Source organism: Panulirus ornatus, chromosome 46 (assembly GCF_036320965.1).
Source record: "Panulirus ornatus isolate Po-2019 chromosome 46, ASM3632096v1, whole genome shotgun sequence".
NCBI lineage: Eukaryota > Metazoa > Arthropoda > Malacostraca > Decapoda > Palinuridae > Panulirus > Panulirus ornatus.
This window is the reverse complement of record NC_092269.1, coordinates 19342691-19359226: the sequence shown is the minus strand read 5'-3', so window position 1 is coordinate 19359226 and position 16536 is coordinate 19342691. Positions and strand designations below refer to the sequence as shown.

Genomic DNA, 16536 nt, shown 5'->3' with positions numbered 1-16536 from the left:
CACCTCCACTTGACACTATGAACCTTTTAATAATAATTTCACTTTACTTCACATGATGCTTAAATCCTTTAATGCAAATGTTGCCTTCAGCAACAACAATAATATAAAGAATATCTTTATCAGGAATATACCAAAAACTTCCGCAGGATGCGTTTATAGAGTACTAAGGCAGAAATTGTGATATGTCTTATGTTGGGCAGACTGGTACGCATCTTTCTCTTAGACTTAAGCAACATAAATATAGGGATGGTGGAGAAAGAATATTCCCCACGTATTCCCCGAGTGTCGTAGAAAGCGACTAAAGGAGGCGGGAGTGGGGGGGCTGGAAACCCCCCAACCCCCACATCCTTCTATTCAAATTTCTAAAAGGGGAAACAGAAGTCAAGCGGGGAGTACTCATCCTCCTCGAAGGCTCAGATTGGGGTGTCTGAATGTGTGTGCATGTGATCAAGATGAGAAAAAAGAAGAGATAGGTAGCATGTTTGAGGAGAGGAACCTGGATGTTCTGGCTCAGAGTGAAAAGAAACTCAAGGGTAAAGGGGAAGAATGGTTTGGGAATGACTTGGAAGCAAAGTCAGGTGGGTGAAAGGACAAGAGCAAGAAAGGAGTAGCACTCTTCCTGAAACAGGAGTGGTGGGAGTATGCGATAGAGTGTAAGAAAGTAAACCCTAGATTGCTATGAGTGAAACTAAAAGTGGATGAAGAGAGATTAGTGCCTATGCACGTGGTCATGAGAAGAAAGAGCATGAGAGGCAAGTGTTTTGGGAGCGGCTGAGTGAGTGTGTTAGCAGCTTTCATGCACGAGACAGGGTTATAGTGATGGGTGACTTGAAGGCAAAGGTGAGTAATGTGGCAGTTGAGGGTATAATTGGTGTACATGGGGTGCTCAGTGTTGTAAATGGAAATGGTGAAGAGCATGGAGATTTGTGTGCTGAAAAAGGACTGGTGATTGAGAATACCTAGTATAAAAAGAGAGATATACATATGTATACCTATGTGAGTAGGAGAGATAGCAAGAGGTCGTTATTGCATTAAGTGCTAATTGATAGGCGCGTGAAAGAGAGACTTTGGGATGTCTCTCCACAAGGGGCAGCCACTATCTTGTGGAGGCGAAGGTGAAGATCTGTAGAGGTTTTCAGAAGAATGTTGGGGAGAAAATAGTGGTGAGATTAAGTGAACTTGGAAAGAGACTTGTGTGAGGAAGGTACCAAGAGACATTGAGTGCAGAATGGCAAGAGGAGAGAGCAAATGACGTAAGAGGACTGGGGGAGCAATGGATGTATTTAGGGAAGCAGAGATGGCTTACACAAAAGATGCATGTGGCATGAGAAAGGTAGGAGGTGGGCAGATTAGAAAGGATACTGAGAAGTGGAAGGAAGACGTAAGATTGTTAGTGAAAACACAAGACAAGAGAACAAAAGTATAGGGGCAAATGAGGAAATAGTAAGTAGTGATGAAGTGAGGAGATGGAGCGAGTATTTTGAATGTTGAATGTGTTTGATAATAGAGTGGCAGATATAGGGTTTTTAGGTCGGGGTGGTGTGCGAAATGAGAGGGGTCAGGAAGAATGGTTTAGTAAACAGAGAAGAGGTGGTGAAAGATTTGCAGATGAAAGCCGGCAAGGCGACGGGTTCGGATGGTACTGCATTGGAATTTATTAAAAAAGGGGGTGACTGTGTTGTTGATTTGTTGGTAAGGATATTCAATGATAAGGATATTCAATGTATGTATGGATCATGGTGAATTGCTTGAGGATTGGCGGAATGCATGCACAGTGGCATTGTAGAAAGGCAAAGGGAATAAAGGCGTGCATTCAATTTACAGCAGTATAAGTGTGTTGCGTATTCCTGGGAAATTATATGGGAGGGTATTCATTGAGAGGGTGAAGACATGTACAGAGCATTATATTGGGGGAGGAGCAGTGTGGTTTCAAAAGTGGTAGAGGATGTGTGGATCAGGTGTTTGCTTTGAAGAGTGTATGTGAGAAACACTTAGAAAAACATATGGATTTGTATGTAGCACTCATGGATCTAGAGAAGGCATATGACAGGATTGATAGAGATGCTTTGTGGAAGGTTTTAAGAGTATATGACGGGGGACGTAAGTTCCTGGAAGCAATGATGAGTTTTTACCAAGGATGTAAGGTATGTGTACGAGAAGGAAGAGAGTAAAGTGATATGTTCCCAGTGAATGTCGGTTTGCGGCAGGGATGCGTGATGTCTCTAAGGCTGTTTGATTGTGGATGGGGTGATTGGGGAGGTGAATGCAAAAGTTTTGGAGAGAGGGGCAAGTATGCAGCCTATTGTCGATGATAGGGCTTGGGAATTGAGTCAGTTGTCGTTCGCTGATGATACAGCACTATTGGCTGATTCGGGTGAAAAACTGCAGAAGTTGGTGACTGAGTTTGATAAAGTGTGTGAAAGAAAGTTGAGAGTAAATGTGAATAAGATCAAGATTATTAGTTCAGTAGGGTTGAGGGACAAGTTAACTGGGAGGTAAGTTAGAATGGAGAAAAACTCGGGGAAATGAAGTGTTTTAGATATCTGGGAGTGGACTTAGCAGCAGATGGAACCATGGAAGCAGAAGTGAGCCACAGGGTGGGGGAGGGGGCGAAGGTTCTGGGAGCGTTGAATGTGTGGAAGGAAAGAACGTTATCTTGGAGAGCAAAAATGGGTATGTTTGAAGGAATAGTGGTTTCAACACTATTAAATAGTTGCAAGGCATGGGCTATAGACAGGGTTGCACGGAGTGCAGATGTGTTGGAAGTGAAATGTTTGAGGACAATATGTGGTGTGAGGTGGTTTGATTAAGTAATGAAAGGGTAAGAGAGATAAGCAGAAGAGAGTGTGTTGGAATGGTTTGGACACATGGAGAATGAGTGAGGAAACAATGACAAATTGGAAGGGGAAGGATGGAGTGAAGAAAAATTTGAGCGATCGGGGCCTGAACATACAGAAGGGTGAAAGGCGTGCAAGGAATAGTGAATTGGATCGATGTGGTATACCGGGATCGACATGCTGTCAACGGATTGAACCAGAGTATGTGAAGCGTCTGGGGTAAACCATAGAAAAGTGTGTGGAGTCTGGATGTATAAAGGCAGCTGTGGTTTCGGTGCATTACACATGACAGCTAGACTGAGTGTGAACAAATGTGCCCTTTTTTGTCTTTTCCTAGCGTTACCTCGGGCGCGCTTGGTGAAGGGGTGCCATTTCATGTGTGGCGGGCGGGCGACGGTAATGGATGAATGCGGCAAGTGTAGGTGTGTAATGTGTATACATGTATATGTCTATGTATGTATATACACATATGTATACGTTGAAATGTGTATGGAGGTATATGTGCGTGTGTGGGCATTTACGTTTATACATGTGTATGTGGGTGGGTTGGGTCATTCCTCGTCCGTTTCCTTGCGCTACCTCGCTGACGCGGGAGATGGCGATTAAGTATAATAAATAAGAACAGGAGAAGAATCAAATGCCTTGTCAAATCATTTTGGAATTTATGATCATTGTACTGACTGCAGTAATGTCATCTTAATTATTAACTCTAACTCATGTACCATATGAAATATCAATGAATCTCCTATTAACATATACACAAAGAATTGTAAAACTAATATTATTGAAGGTCTATACAAATTGGATAGCTGTATTGTTAATACAATATGTAAACAGTTCCCTTTATTGTCAACATAATAGATATTATGAGGGAAAGTTGCCATACTTAAAGGCACCCGACCTCCATTTGGATAGTCTCTTGTTTTACAAATGGCGTCCTACCTACGTCTCTTCCTTGTATATCAACTGACTGTCACATTTCTCTCTTGTATCTCATCTGATGGTGTGATCATTACTCGATAATGCACTTGGGAACTTATCTTGCTTCATTTCCCTGTGATTAAGAAAGGATATGATATATATATATATATATATATATATATATATATATATATATATATATATATATATATATATATATATATATATATATATATATTGATTGAGAGGGTGAAGGCATGTACAGAGCATCAGACTGGGGAAGAGCAGTGTGGTTTCAGTAGTGGTAGAGGATGTGTGGATCAGGTGTTTGCTTTGAAGAATGTATGTGAGAAATACTTAGAAAAGCAAATGGATTTGTATGTACCATTTATGGATCTGGAGAAGGCATATGATAGAGTTGATAGAGATGCTCTGTGGAAGGTATTAAGAATATATGGTGTGGGAGGCAAGTTGTTAGAAGCAGTGAAAAGTTTTTATCGAGGATGTAAGGCATGTGTACGTGTAGGAAGAGAGGAAAGTGATTGGTTCTCAGTGAATGTAGGTTTGCGGCAGGGGTGTGTGATGTCTCCACGGTTGTTTAATTTGTTTATGGATGGGGTTGTTAGGGAGGTAAATGCAAGAGTTTTGGAAAGAGGGGCAAGTATGAAGTCTGTTGTGGATGAGAGAGCTTGGGAAGTGAGTCAATTGTTTTTCGCTGATGATACAGCGCTGGTGGCTGATTCATGTGAGAAACTGCAGAAGCTGGTGACTGAGCTTGGTAAAGTGTGTGAAAGAAGAAAGTTAAGAGTAAATGTGAATAAGAGCAAGGTAATTAGGTACAGTAGGGTTGAGGGTCAAGTCAATTGGGAGGTAAGTTTGAATGGAGAAAAACTGGAGGAAGTAAAGTGTTTTAGATATCTTGGAGTGGATCTGGCAGCGGATGGAACCATGGAAGCGGAAGTAAATCATAGGGTGGGGGAGGGGGCGAAAATCCTAGGAGCCTTGAAGAATGTGTGGAAGTCGAGAACATTATCTCGGAAAGCAAAAATGGGTATGTTTGAAGGAATAGTGGTTCCAACAATGTTGTATGGTTGCGAGGCGTGGGCTATGGATAGAGTTGTGCGCAGGAGGGTGGATGCGCTGGAAATGAGATGTTTGAGGACAATGTGTGGTGTGAGGTGGTTTGATCGAGTAAGTAACGTAAGGGTAAGAGAGATGTGTGGAAATAAAAAGAGCGTGGTTGAGAGAGCAGAAGAGGGTGTTTTGAAATGGTTTGGGCACATGGAGAGAATGAGTGAGGAAAGATTGACCAAGAGGATATATGTGTCGGAGGTGGAGGGAACGAGGAGAAGTGGGAGACCAAATTGGAGGTGGAAAGATGGAGTGAAAAAGATTTTGTGTGATCGGGGCCTGAACATGCAGGAGGGTGAACGGAGGGCAAGGAATAGAGTGAATTGGAGCGATGTGGTATACCGGGGTTGACGTGCTGTCAGTGGATTGAATCAGGGCATGTGAAGCGTCTGGGGTGAACCATGGAAAGCTGTGTAAGTATGTATATTTGCGTGTGTGGACGTATGTATATACATGTGTATGGGGGTGGGTTGGGCCATTTCTTTCGTCTGTTTCCTTGCGCTACCTCGCAAACGCGAGAGACAGCGACAAAGCAAAAAAAAAAAAGAAAAAAAAATTTATATATATATATATATATATATATATATATATATATATATATTTATGAATGTGTGGAAGTCGAGAACATTATCTCGGAAAGCAAAAATGGGTATGTTTGAGGGAATAGTGGTTCCAACAATGTTGTATGGTTGCGAGGCGTGGGCTATGGATAGAGTTGTGCGCAGGAGGATGGATGTGCTGGAAATGAGATGTTTGAGGACAATGTGTGGTGTGAGGTGGTTTGATCGAGTGAGTAACGTAAGGGTAAGAGAGATGTGTGGAAATAAAAAGAGCGTGGTTGAGAGAGCAGAAGAGGGTGTTTTGAAGTGGTTTGGGCACATGGAGAGGATGAGTGAGGAAAGATTGACCAAGAGGATATATGAGTCGGAGGTGGAGGGAACAAGGAGAAGAGGGAGACCAAATTGGAGGTGGAAAGATGGAGTGAAAAAGATTTTGTGTGATCGGGACCTGGACATGCAGGAGGGTGAAAGGAGGGCAAGGAATAGAGTGAATTGGAGCGATGTGGTATACCGGGGCTGACGTGCTGTCAGTGGATTGAATCAAGGCATGTGAAGCGTCTGGGGTAAACCATGGAAAGCTGTGTAGGTAGGTATATTTGCGTGTGTGGACGTATGTATATACATGTGTATGGGGGTGGGTTGGGCCATTTCTTTCGTCTGTTTCCATGCGCTACCTCGCAAACGCGGGAGACAGCGACAAAGTATAAAAAAAAAAAAATATATATATTTCTTTCTTTCTTTCAAACTATTCGCCATTTCCCGCATCAGCGAGGTAGCGTTAAGAACAGAGGACTGGGCCCTGAGGAAATACCCTCACCTGGCCCAATTCTCTGTTCCTTCTTTTAAAAAAAAAAAAAAATAAAAAATAAAAAAAAAAAAAACGAGAGGGGAGGATTTCCAGCCCCCCGCTCCCTCCCCTTTTATTCGCCTTCTACGACACGCAGGGAATACGTGGGAAGTATTCTTTCTCCCCTATCCCCAGGGATATATATATATTGGGAGGTGAGTTTGAATGGAGAAAAACTGGAGGAAGTGAAGTGTTTTAGATATCTGGGAGTGGATCTGTCAGCGGATGGAACCATGGAAGCGGAAGTGGATCATAGGGTGGGGGAGGGGGCGAAAATTTTGGGAGCCTTGAAAAATGTGTGGAAGTCGAGAACATTATCTCGGAAAGCAAAAATGGGTATGTTTGAGGGAATAGTGGTTCCAACAATGCTGTATGGTTGCGAGGCGTGGGCTATGGATAGAGATGTGCGCAGGAGGATGGATGTGCTGGAAATGAGATGTTTGAGGACAATGTGTGGTGTGAGGTGGTTTGATCGAGTAAGTAACGTAAGGGTAAGAGAGATGTGTGGAAATAAAAAGAGCGTGGTTGAGAGAGCAGAAGAGGGTGTTTTGAAATGGTTTGGGCACATGGAGAGAATGAGTGAGGAGAGATTGACCAAGAGGATATATGTGTCGGAGGTGGAGGGAACGAGGAGAAGAGGGAGACCAAATTGGAGGTGGAAAGATGGAGTGAAAAAGATTTTGTGTGATCGGGGCCTGAACATGCAGGAGGGTGAAAGGAGGGCAAGGAATAGAGTGAATTGGAGTCATGTGGTATACAGGGGTTGACGTGCTGTCAGTGGATTGAAGCAAGGCATGTGAAGCGTCTGGGGTAAACCATGGAAAGCTGTGTAGGTATGTATATTTGTGTGTGTGGACGTGTGTATGTACATGTGTATGGGGGGGGGGGGTTGGGCCATTTCTTTCGTCTGTTTCCTTGCGCTACCTCGCAAACGCGGGAGACAGCGACAAAGTATAAAAAAAAAAAAAAAAAAAAAAAAAAATATATATATATATATATATATATATATATATATATATATATATATATATATATATATATATATATATATATATATCGCTACCTCGCAAACGCGGGAGACAGCGACAAAGTATAAAAAAAAAAAAAAAAAAAATATATATATATATTATCCCTGGGGATAGGGGAGAAAGAATACTTCCCACGTATTCCCTGCGTGTCGTAGAAGGCGACTAAAAGGGAAGGGAGCGGGGGGTTTTAAATCCTCCCCTCTCATTTTTTTTTTTCCCAAAAGAAGGAACAGAGAACGGGGCCCGGTGAGGATATTCCCTCAAAGGCCCAGTCCTCTGTTCTTAACGCTACCTCACTAATGCGGGAAATGGCGAATAGTATGAAAAAAAGAAAGAATATATATATATATATATATATATATATATATATATATATATATATATATGGTGACTGAGTTTGGTAAAGTGTGTGGAAGAAGAAAGTTAAGAGTAAATGTGAATAAGAGCAAGGTTATTAGGTACAGTAGGGTTGAGGGTCAAGTCAATTGGGAGGTGAGTTTGAATGGAGAAAAACTGGAGGAAGTGAAGTGTTTTAGATATCTGGGAGTGGATCTGGCAGCAGATGGAACCATGGAAGCGGAAGTGGATCATAGGGTGGGGGAGGGGGCGAAAATTCTGGGGGCCTTGAAGAATGTGTGGATGTCGAGAACATTATCTCGGAAAGCAAAAATGGGTATGTTTGAAGGAATAGTGGTTCCAACAATGTTGTATGGTTGCGAGGCGTGGGCTATGGATAGAGTTGTGCGCAGGAGGATGGATGTGCTGGAAATGAGATGTTTGAGGACAATGTGTGGTGTGAGGTGGTTTGATCGAGTGAGTAACGTAAGGGTAAGAGAGATGTGTGGAAATAAAAAGAGCGTGGTAGAGAGAGCAGAAGAGGGTGTTTTGAAGTGGTTTGGGCACATGGAGAGAATGAGTGAGGAAAGATTGACCAAGAGGATATATGTGTCGGAGGTGGAGGGAACGAGGAGAAGAGGGAGACCAAATTGGAGGTGGAAAGATGGAGTGAAAAAGATTTTGTGTGATCGGGGCCTGAACATGCAGGAGGGTGAAAGGAGGGCAAGGAATAGAGTGAATTGGAGCGATGTGGTATACCGGGGTTGACGTGCTGTCAGTGGATTGAATCAAGGCATGTGAAGCGTCTGGGGTAAACCATGGAAAGCTGTGTAGGTATGTATATTTGCGTGTGTGGACGTATGTATATACATGTGTATGGGGGGCTTGGGCCTTTTCTTTCGTCTGTTTCCTTGCGCTACCTCGCAAACGCGGGAGACAGCGACAAAGTATAATAAAAAAATAATAATAATAATAATATATATATATATATATATATATATATATATATATATATATATATATATATATATATATATATATATACGAACAAAGTGCATAAGAACGCAAACCAGTCATTTCCCATCAGGCTCACACAGCTATCTGCTGGCTGTGTGATCCAGATGGGAAATGACCGGTGTAGACCCCGTTACACACCAACGTGGGACGGAGGGTATTCGAGTACATAGTATTCGAATAGTCATCTATTTATAGGGGCGATCACAGCCTGGCAGTAGAGCTCCCGCCTGTTTATATATATATATATATATATATATATATATATATATATATATATATATATATATATATAACTATTATACTTAGTCACTGTCTCCCGCGTTAGAGAGGTAGCGCAAGGAAACAGACGAAAGAATGGCCCAACCCACCCAACAACACATGCATAATACATAAACACCCACACACGCACATATACATACCTGTACATTTTAACGTATACATACATATACATACACAAACATATACATATATACACATGTACATATTCATACTTGCAGCCGTTATCCATTCTCGTCGCCATCCCCCACACATGAAAAACAGCAACCCCCTCCCCCACGGGCGCGCGAGGTAGCTCTAGGAAAAGACAATAAAGTTCACATTCGTTCACACTCAGTCTCTAGCTGTCATGTATAATGTACAGAAACCACAGCTCCCTTTCCAAATCCAGGCCCCAAAGAACTTTCCATGATTTACCCCAGATGCTTCACATGTCCTGGTTCAACCCGCTGACAGCATGTCGAACCCGGTACCACATCGTTCCAGTTCACTCTATCCCTTGCACGCCTTTCACCCTCCTGTATGTTCAGGCCCCGATCGCTCAAAACCTTTTTCACTTCATCCTTACACCTCCAATTTCGTCTCCAACTTCTCCTCTTTCCCTCTACCTCTGACACATATATCTTCTTGGTCAATCTTTCCTCACTCATTCTCTCCATGTGACCAAACCATTTCAATACACCCTCTTCTGCTCTCTCAACCACACTCTTTTTTCTATCCATACATCTCTCTTACCCTTTCATTACTTACTCGATCAAACCACCTCACACCACATATTTCATTTCCAACACATCCATCCTCCTCCGCACAACCCTATCTGTAGCCCACGCCTCGCAACCATATAACATTGTTGGAACCACTATTCCTTCAAACATACCCATTTTGCTCTCCGAGATAACGTTCTCCCCTTCCACGTTCTTCAACGCTCCCAGAACCTTCGGTTTCATCCGCTGCTAAATCCACTGTCAGACGTCTAAAACACTTCACTTCCTCCAGTTTTTCTCCATTCAAACTTACCTCCCACTTAACTTGTCCCTCAACCCTACTGAACCAAATAACCTTGCTCTTATTCACATCTACTCTCAGCTTTCTTCTTTCATAAACTTTACCAAACTCAGTCACCAACTTCTACACTTTCTCATCCGAATCAGCCACCAGCGATGTATCATCAGCGAACAACTGACTCACTTCGAAAGCCCTCTCATCTACAACAAAGTGCATACTTGCCACTTTCCAAAACTCTTCCATTCACTTCCCTAACAACCCCATCCATAAAGATACAACAACCATGGAGACATCATGCACTCCTGCCGCAAACCAACATTCACTGGGAACCAGTCACTTTCCTCTCTTTCTACACGTACACATACCTAACATCCATGATAAAAACCTTTCACTGCTTCTAGCAACTTATCTCCCACACCATATACTCTTAATACATTCCATTAAGCATCTCTATCAAATGCCTTCTCCAGAGCCATAAATACTACATACAATTCCATCTGTTTTTCTAAGTATTTCTCACATACATTCTTCAAAGGAAACACCTGATCCACACATCCTCTACCACTTCATAAAAAACACTGCTCTTCCCCAATCTGATGCTCTGCACATGCCTTTACCCTCTCAATCAATACCCTCCCATACAATTTCCCGTGAATACTCAGAAAACCTCTGTAATTTGAACACTCACCTTTATTCCCTGTGCCTTTGTACAATAGCACTATGCATGCATTCCGCCAATCCTCAGGCACTTCACCATAAACCATACATAACACTGAATATACTTACCAACCAGTCAACAACACAGTCACCCCCTTTTTTAATAAATTCCACTCCGATACCGTCCAATCCTGCCGGCTTTAATCTTCTGCAATGCTTTCCCAAAAAAATGTACTCACTTTTTGATACCTCATAACTCAATGATTTTTTTTCTTTTTCAGATCTGAAAAAAGAAAAAATAATCAGTGCGTTATAGGGTGTCATAGAGTACAATTTATCATGGAGAGCAAAAATGGATATGTTTGAAGGAATAGGGGTTCCACTAATGTTATATGGTTACCGGGCATCGTCTATAGATAGGGTTGTGCGGAGGAGGGAAGATATGTTCGAAATGAAAAGTTTCAGGGCAATATGTGATGTGAGGTATTTTGATCGAGTAAATAATAAAAAGGGTAAGAGAGATGTGTGAAAACAAAAAAGTGTGTGTTTGAGAGAGCAGAAGAGGGTGTATTGAAGTGGTTTGGTCACATGGAGAGAATGAGTGAGGAAAGATTGACCAAGAGGATATATGTGTCAGAGGTGGATGGAACGAAGAGAAGTGGGAGACCAAATTGCAGGAGGAAGGATGAAGCGAAAAAGATTTTGAGCGATCGAAGCCTAAACATATAGAAGGGTGAAAGGCATGCAAGGAATAGAGTGAATTGGAACAATGTGGTATACCATTTCATGTGTGGCGGAACGGCGACGAGAATGGATGAAGCCAGATAGTATGAATATGTACTTGTGTATATATCTTTATATCTGTGTATGTGATATGTGCGTGTGTAGGCGTTTCTGTATATACATATGTATGTGGATGGGTTGGGCCATTCTTTCGTCTATTTCCTTGCGCTACCTCGCTGACGCGGAAGACAGCGACTAAGTGTAATATATATATATATATATATATATATATATATATATATATATATATATATATCTTTCTTTCATACTATTCGCCATTTCCGGCGTTAGCAAGGTAGCGTTAAGAACAGAGGACTGGGCCTCTGAGAGAATATCCTCACCTGGCCTCATTCTCTGTTCCTTCTTTTGGAAAATTTAAAAAAAACGAGAGGGGAGAATTTCCAGCCCCCCGCTCCCTCCCCTTTCAGTCGCCTTCTACGACACGCAGGGAATACGTGGGAAGTATTCTTTCTCCCCTATCCCAGGGATAATATATATATATACATATATATATATATATATATATATATATATATATATATATATATATATATATATATATATATATATATATATATTCATTATTATTTATTTTGCTTTATCGCTGTCTCCGCCGTTTGCGAGGTATCGCAAGGAAACAAACGAAATAAATGGCCCAACCCACCTACATACACAATGTACACACACACACGCCCACACACGCAAATATACATACCTATACATCTCAATGTACACATATATATACACACACCTACACATACATATATACCCATGCATACAATTCACACTGCTTGCCCCTATTCATTCCCATCGCCACCTGGCCACACATGGAATACCATCCCCCTCCCCCCTCATGTGTGCGAGGTAGCACTAGGAAAAGACAACAAAGGCCCCATTCGTTCACACTCAGTCTCCAGCTGTCACGCAATAATGCCGGAAACCACAGCTCCCTTTCCACATCCAGGCCCCACACAACTTTCCATGGTTTACCCCAGACGCTTCACATGCCCTAATTAAATCCACTGACAGTACGTCAACCCCGGTATACCACATCGATCCAATTCACTCTATTCCTTGCCCGCCTTTCACCCTCCTGCATGTTCAGGCCCCGATCACTCAAAATCTTTTTCACTCCATCTTTCCACCTCCAATTTGGTCTCCCACTTCTACTCGTTCCCTCCACCTCCGACACATATATCCTCTTGGTCAATCTTTCCTCACTCATTCTCTCCATGTGCCCAAACCATTTCAAAACACGCTCTTCTGCTCTCAACCACGCTCTTTTTATTTCCACACATCTCTCTTACCCTTACATTACTTACTCGATCAAACCACCTCACACCACACATTGTCCTCAAACATCTCATTTCCAGCACATCCACCCTCCTGCGCACAACTCTATCCATAGCCCACGCCTCGCAACCATACAACATTGCTGGAACCACTATTTCTTCAAACATATCCATTTTTGCTTTCCGAGATAATGTTCTCGACTTCCACACATTCTTCAAGGCTCCCAGAATGTTCGCCCCCTCCCCAACCCTATGATCCACTTCCGCTTCCATGGTTCCATCCGCTACCAGATCCACTCCCAGATATCTAAAACACTTTACTTCCTCCAGTTTTTCTCCATTCAAACTTACCTCCCAATTGACTTGACCCTCAACCCTACTGTACCTAATTACCTTGCTCTTATTCACATTTACTCTTAACTTTCTTCTTCCACACACTTTACCAAACTCAGTCACCAGCTTCTGCAGTTTCTCACATGAATCAGCCACCAGCGCTGTATCATCAGCGAACAACAACTGACTCACTTCCCAAGCTCTCTCATCCCCAACAGACTTCATACTTGCCCCTCTTTCCAAAACTCTTGCATTCACCTCCCTAACAACCCCATCCATAAACAAATCAAACAACCATGGAGACATCACACACCCCTGCCGCAAACCTACATTCACTGAGAACCAATCACTTTCCTCTCTTCCTACACGTACATATGCCTTACATCCTCGATAAAAACTTTTCACTGTTTCTAACAACTTGCCTCCCACACCATATATTCTTAATGCCTTCCACAGAGCATCTCTATCAACTCTATCATATGCCTTCTCCAGATCCATAAATGCTACAAACAAATCCATTTGCTTTTCTAAGTATTTCTCACAAACATTCTTCAAAGCAAACACCTCATCCACACATCCTCTACCACTTCTGAAACCACACTGCTCTTCCCCAATCTGATGCTCTGTACATGCCTTCACCCTCTCAATCAATACCCTCCCATATAATTTACCAGGAATACTCAACAAACTTATACCTCTGTAATTTGAGCACTCACTCTTATCCCCTTTGCCTTTGTACAATGGCACTATGCACGCATTCCGCCAATCATCAGGCACCTCACCATGAGTCATACATACATTAAATAATATATATATATATATATATATATATATATATATATATATATATATATATATATATATATATATAATTTTTTTTTTTTTTTTACTTTGTCGCTGTGTCCCGATTTTGCGAGGTAGCGCAAGGAAACAGACGAAAGAAATGGCCCAACCCACCCCCATACATATGTATATACATACGTCCACACACGCAAATATACATACCTACACAGCTTTCCATGGTTTACCCCAGACGCTTCATATGCCCTGATTCAATCCACTGACAGCACGTCAACCCCGGTATACCACATCGATCCAATTCACTCTATTCTTTGCCCTCCTTTCACCCTCCTGCATGTTCAGGCCCCGATCACACAAAATAATTTTCACTCCATCTTTCCACCTCCAATTTGGTCTCCCACTTCTCCTCGTTCCCTCCACCTCCGACGCATATATCCTCTTGGTCAATATTTCCTCACTCATTCTCTCCATGTGCCCAAACCATTTCAAAACAACCACTTCTGCTTTCTCAACCACGCTCTTTTTATTCCCACACATCTCTCTTACCCTTACGTTACTTACTCGATCAAACCACCTCACACAACACATTGTCCTCAAACATCTCATTTCCAGCACATCCATCCTCCTGCGCACAACTCTATCCATAGCCCACGCCTCGCAACCATACAACATTGTTGGAACCACTATTCCTTCAAACATACCCATTTTTGCTTTCCGAGATAATGTTCTCGACTTCCACACCTTCTTCAAGGCTCCCAGAATTTTCGCCCCCTCCCCCACCCTATGATCCACTTCCGCTTCCATGGTTCCATCCGCTGACAGATCCATTCCCAGATATCTAAAACACTTTACTTCCTCCAGTTTTTCTCCATTCAAACTTACCTCCCAATTGACTTGACCCTCAACCCTACTGTACCTAATTACCTTGCTCTTATTCACATTTACTCTTAACTTTCTTCTTTCACACACTTTACCAAACTCAGTCACCAGCTTCTGCAGTTTCTCACATGAGTCAGCCACCAGCGCTGTATCATCAGCGAACAACAACTGACTCACTTCCCAAGCTCTCTCATCCCCAAAAGACTTCATACTTGCCCCTCTTTCCAAAACTCTTGCATTCACCTCCCTAAAAACCCCATCCATAAACAAATTAACAATCATGGAGACATCACACACCCCTGCCGCAAACCTACATTCACTGAGAACCAATAACTTTCCTCTCTTCCTACACGTACATATGCCTTACATCCTCAATAAAAACTTTTCACTGCTTCTAACAGCTTGCCTCCCACACCATACATTCTTAATGCCTTCCACAGAGCATCTCTATCAACTCTATCATATGCCTTCTCCAGATCCATAAATGCTACAAACAAATCCATTTGCTTTTCTAAGTATTTCTCACAAACATTCTTCAAAGCAAACACCTGATCCACACATCCTCTACCACTTCTGAAACCACACTGCTCTTCCCCAATCTGATGCTCTGTACATGCCTTCACCCTCTCAATCAATAGTCTCCCATATAATTTACCAGGAATACTCAACAAACTTATACCTCTGTAATTTGAGCACTCACTCTTATCCCCTTTGCCTTTGTACAATGGCACTATGCACGCATTCCGCCAATCATCAGGCACCTCACCATGAGTCATACATACATTAAATAATATATATATATTTTTTTTTTTTTTTTGCTTTGTCGCTGTCTCCCGCGTTTGCGAGGTAGCGCAAGCAAACAGACGAAAGAAATGGCCCAACCCAGCCCCATACACATGCCTTGATTCAATCCACTGACAGCACGTCAACCCCGGTATACCACATCGCTTCAATTCTCTCTATTCTTTGCCCTCCTTTCACCCTCCTGCATGTTCAGGCCCCGATCACACAAAATCTTTTTCACTCCATCTTTCCACCTCCAATTTGATCTCCCTCTTCTCCTCGTTCCCTCCACCTCCGACACATACATCCTCTTGGTCAATCTTTCCTCACTCATTCTCTCCATGTGCCCAAACCATTTCAAAACACCCTCTTCTGCTCTCTCAACCACGCTCTTTTTATTTCCACACATCTCTCTTACCCTTACGTTATTCACTCGATCAAACCACCTCGCACCACACATTGTCCTCAAAAATCTCATTTCCAGCACATCCATCCTCCTGCGCACAACTCTATCCATAGCCCACGCCTCGCACCCATACAACATTGTTGGAACCACTATTCCTTCAAACATACCCATTTTTGCTTTCCGAGATAATGTTCTCGACTTCCAAACATTCTTCAAGGCTCCCAGGATTTTCGCCCCCTCTCCCACACTATGATCCACTTCCGCTTCCATGGTTCCATCCGCTGCCACATCCACTCCCAGATATCTAATACACTTTACTTCCTCCAGTTTTTCTCCACTCAAACTTACCTCCCAATTGACTTGACCCTCAACACTACCGTACCTAATTACATTGCTCTTATTCACATTTACTCTTAACTTTCTTCTTTCACACACTTTACCAAACTCAGTCACCAGCTTCTGCAGTTTCTCACATGAATCAGCCACCAGCGCTGTATCATCAGCGAACAACAACTGACTCACTTCCCAAGCTCTCTCATCCCCAACAGACTTCATACTTGCCCCTCTTTCCAAAACTCTTGCATTCACCTCCCTAACAACCCCATCCATAAACAAAATATACAACCATGGAGACATCACACACC

At 42.4% G+C, this 16536-nt stretch overlaps 1 protein-coding gene across 2 annotated transcripts in view; it reads right to left on the bottom strand.

The window, feature by feature from the left end:
* The window catches only part of LOC139763148 (uncharacterized), a 71355-nt gene that overhangs the window by 17543 nt on the left and 37276 nt on the right, over window positions 1–16536 (bottom strand). Inside the window, exon 5 of one of the 2 annotated variants that reach the window (XR_011716043.1) lies at window positions 10745–10898. The exons of the other annotated variant lie outside the window; for it this stretch is intronic. The gene's annotated coding sequence lies outside the window, so the exon portion shown is untranslated. The remainder of the gene's footprint in view (window positions 1–10744; window positions 10899–16536) is intronic. 2 annotated transcript variants of the gene reach the window in all.